This window comes from Piliocolobus tephrosceles, chromosome 16 (assembly GCF_002776525.5).
Source record: "Piliocolobus tephrosceles isolate RC106 chromosome 16, ASM277652v3, whole genome shotgun sequence".
NCBI classification, from domain to species: Eukaryota; Metazoa; Chordata; class Mammalia; order Primates; family Cercopithecidae; genus Piliocolobus; species Piliocolobus tephrosceles.
Window position 1 is genome coordinate 493,600 of NC_045449.1, and position 4,661 is coordinate 498,260.

Below are 4,661 nucleotides of genomic sequence, written 5' to 3' on the forward strand. Positions count from 1 at the left end.
CAGTAGGCTGTGAGGGAGTTGGGGGAGGACGGGAGTATACAGTAGGCTGAGAGAGATGGAGGATGGACTGGAAGGGAGTATCCAGTAGGCCGTGAGGCAGTTGTGTGGCACCCCCTGAGGAAACGTCAGAGTAAGATGGAAACATAACATAACCTCACATGAAGAGTTTTCATAACGCGTCTCGCCTTGCCCAAAGTGCTTTATGTATATGGCCTGGAAATAGTGAGGAATTTTAAAACGGCCTTTGTTAATGACATTCAGGGAGATCTCTAAATTTCATGTGTCTGCCAATGTAGTGTTAATAACTCTGTTAAAAGGAATCTCAAATATCCTGTTAGATTTGCAACCAGTTTTGTTGTCAGAGTGCAGAGGGAGCTGCACTGTCATTTGTTGAGTAGACACTGTGCAAAGTATGTTCTTTCACGAGATCAAGACAGTGTCTTTCCACAGAAGCTTCCCCCTGTGCAAGGACCTTCCCCAAAATAGCTGAGCCTTTTGTGAAACTGCTTGTGAAAAAAGAATTGCAGGATATCTGAATCACCTGGCCCATGCCCACTAAATGCCAGTCACGTAGCACCTTTCCTCAACGTCAACAGAAGCAACAATACCTCCCACATTTCCAAAATACCCCCAGGCTTGCCAAGCAATCACCTTTAGATCCTATCATCACTCTGGGTGGTACAAAGCCCCCAGAACAATTCGTAGTAGAGGAATAGGGTTTAATTTCCATTTGAAATCGGCTCAAAATGTTCTCTTGGTGCTGCTTTATGGACTGTGCTAGTACATGGCTTTTCATGATGACTGGTTCTTTTGCTGTCCTTTATTCCTGGATTTTCTGAATCTCCTGGAGCCTGGCATTTGTTCTCGATTGATACTCAGATGGTTCTGAACCCTCCCTGTATCCTGGACACCAGTTTTGTGTGGGTTGGTACTCTGGTTCTCTGCATGCCCATTCTTGCTAAGCCGGTCATGATTTCCAGCTAGTTTCAGCAGCTCCCCGGTTCCCACGGGCATTTACATATGCTATCTCCTAAAAGCTTTTAAAATGAACACCTTTTCCATTGGCTACGTTGGGTTCATATTAAAGTAATCCTTTCCCTTACTCAAGGAAGTAATAATTATATAGGCCAAATTAATAAACCCTCTTGTGCAAGTTTTATATATGCCAACAACTATAAAAACACTTTTTACAAAACTGACATTAACTACTACCATCATTATAATGTAGCTAACATTAATTTATCGTATCTAAAACCCTTAAGCATCTTCCACAACCTGTTTCTTCGACTCCACTTCTTCCTGCATTCCCAGAGCTGGATCTTCAGCTGCCATGCTCCTTCCTCATGTACAACAGTAGTTCTTAATCTGTTTTGAGTCTGGAAAAGATCTCTACACAGATCTTTCCCTGGAAAAATACAAATTCACTTAGCATTTTGCATGCAGTTTTAATGAACAGTGTTTCATGGAATACACACACACACACACACACACATATATATATATGTATTTTTTGAGACGGAGTCTCGCTCTGTCGCCCAGGCTGGAGTGCAGTGGCACGATCTCGGCTCACTGCAAGCTCTGCCTCCTGGGTTCACGCCATTCTCCTGCCTCAGCCTCCTGAGTAGCTGGGACTACAGGCACCTGCCACCACGCCTGGCTAAATTCTTGAATCTTTTTTTTTAATTTTTGAATTTTTAGTAGAGACGGGGTTTCACCGTGTTAGCCAGGATGGTCTTGAGATCTGCCTGCCTCGGCCTCCCAAAGTGCTGGGATTATTGGCGTGAGCCACTGTGCCTGGCCGTTTCATATTTTTTATCTTTTTTTTTTTTTTTTTAGCCCATGCTTCTCTCTGCTAAACCTAAGAATGTTGTGAGCAAACCTCCCACACGCAGTATTTTGACAAGAGGTCAAAATCTTCATCACTGTAATTTGATAATCACTGATATGTAAATTAAATTCTCCCTTCACCAGCCCAGAATATTTTGCTCAGCTAACATTATTTTAGCTTTCCTTCAGGAAATCAGTAGAAAGTTTATATTTCCTGGGGCCGGGCGCAGTGGATTACACCTGTAATCCCAACACTTTGGAAGGCTGAGGCAGGCGGATCATGAGGTCAGGAGTTCGAGGCCATCCTGGCCAACATGGTGAAACCCTGTCTCTACTAAAAAAAAAAAAAAAAAGAAAGAAAGAAAAATACAAAAATTAGCCAGGAGTGGTGGCGGGCGCTACTCAGGAGGCTGAGGCAGGACAATCGCTTGAACCTGGAAGGCGGAGGTTGTGGTGAGTCGAGATCACGCCACTGCACTCCAGCCTAGGCAACAAGAGTGAAACTGCGTCTCAAAAAAAAAAGAAGAAAGTTTGCATTTCCTAAACATAATGTTGTTCAAGGCCAGATGTGATGGCTTATTGGGAGGCTGAGGTGAGAGGAGCACTTGAATCCAGAAGTTTAAGACTAGCCTGGGAAACAGAGGGAAACCTTCTCTCTACCAAAACACACACACACACACACACACACACACACACACACACACACACCCGGATGTGGTGAACATATCTGTAGTCCTAGCTGCTTGGGAAGCTGAGATGAGGATCCCTTGAGTCCAGGAATTCGAGGCTGCAGTGGCCCATGATCATGTCAGTGCACTCCAGCCTGGGTGACAAAGCAAGATCTTGTCTCTAAAATATATTTAAACTTCTGGTTGGACACAGTGGCTCATGCCTGTCATCCCAGCACTTTGGGAGGCCGAGGCGGGTGGATCACCTGAGGTCAGGAGTTCGAGACCATCCTGGCCAACACAGTGAAACCCCATCTCTACTAAAACTACAAAAAAATCAGCCGGGCATGGTGGTGAGCGCCTGTAATCCCAGCACCTTGGGAGGCTGAGGCAGTTGGATCACCTGAGGTCAGGAGTTTGAGACCAGCCTGACCAATCTGGTGAAACTCCATCTCCTAAAACTACAAAAAAGTAGCTGGGTGTGGTGGCACATGCCTGTAATCCCAGCTACTCAGGAGGCTTCTCTATATGTTGGTTTGTTTCTCCTCTTTTTTTTTTTTTAATACAGGGTCTCACTTAGTCATCGAGACTGGAGTGCAGTGGTACAATCATAGTTCACTGCAGCCTTGACCCCCTGGGCTCCTAAGTAGCTGGGACTACAGGTGCACACCACCATGTCCGGCTATATTTCTCCTTCTAATGGCTACAGAGTGTTCCATAGTTGGAACATACTGTAAATTACTTATTCTATTCCTTTTTTTAAATTTGTATTTTTTGGGACAGAGTCTCACTCTGTCACCCAGACTGGAGTGCAATGGCGCTATCTCAGCTCACCGCAACCTCCCCCTCCCAGGTTCAAGCAATTCTCCTGCCTCAGCCTCCTGAGTAGCTGGGATTACAGGCATGCACCATCACACCTGGCTAATTTTTGTATTTTTAGTAGAGCTGCGGTTTCGCCATGTTGGCCAGGCTGCTCTCGAACTCCTGACCTCAGGTGATCCGCCCTCCTCGGCCTCCCAAAGTGCTGGGATTACAGGCGTGAGCCACCGCACCCGGCCTTATTTATTCTATTCCTAAATATTTGGGCTGTTTCTAATTTTTTGCTATTATAAACAATACTATGTATATATACACATATAATACTATGTGTATATATATATGTGTGTATATATATAAATAATATATATTTTATATATATTAGTTTTTTTGAGACAGAGTCTCGTTCTGTTGCCCAGTCTGGAGTGCAGTGGCACAGTCTCAGCTCACTGTAACCTCCACCTCTGATTTCAAGCGATTCTCCTGCCTCAGCCTCCCAAGTAGCTGGGATTACAAGCACCCATCACCACGCTGCTAATTTTTGTATCCCAAAGTGCTAGGATTACAGGCGTGAGCCACTGCGCCTGGCCTAATACTATATTATTTTAATTCTACCAGCACTGTAAAAAAGTGCTTATGTCCTTGTATACTTAGGCACACTGGACATTTTCAGTCTCTTCAGTATTCACTTTTAAAGTTGTGTGTGTGTGTATGTGTGTGTTATTTTGAGAGACAGGGTCTCGCTCTGTCACCCAGGCTGGAGTGCAGGGGCAAGATCATGGCTCACTGCAACTTCAAACTCCTGGACTCAAGGGATCCTCCCACCTCTACTTCCCACGTAACTGGGATGCCGGCACATGCTACCACACCTGGGTAATTTTTAAATGTTTTTGTAGAGGGTCTTGTTACGCTGCCCAGGCTGGTCTCGAATTCCTGGTCTCAAGTGATCCTCGTACCGCACCTCCCAAAGCACTGGGATTACAGGCGTTGTGCCCAGCCTACTTATGAAGTTTTCAATTGGCCTTTTTATATTTCTTCTGTGTGTTTCTAGTTTGTATCGTTTAAAAAATTCTTTTGGATCATTTATTTTTCTTAATAATCTGTAGGATCTCTGACTATTCTGGATACTAACCCTTACTCTGCTATATGCTACAAACACGTTGTTACTTGTCTTCAACGTTTTCGTTGTGATACTGTCACCCAGATTAGAGTGCAGAGGAGCCTCACTGAAGCCTTGAGCTCCTGGGCTCCAGCAATCCGCCCAAGTAGCTGTGCCTACAGGCATGCCGCCATGCCCGGCTTGTCTTTTAGTAGTGCTCTTTGATGCACAATCTTGTTTTGTTTGAGACC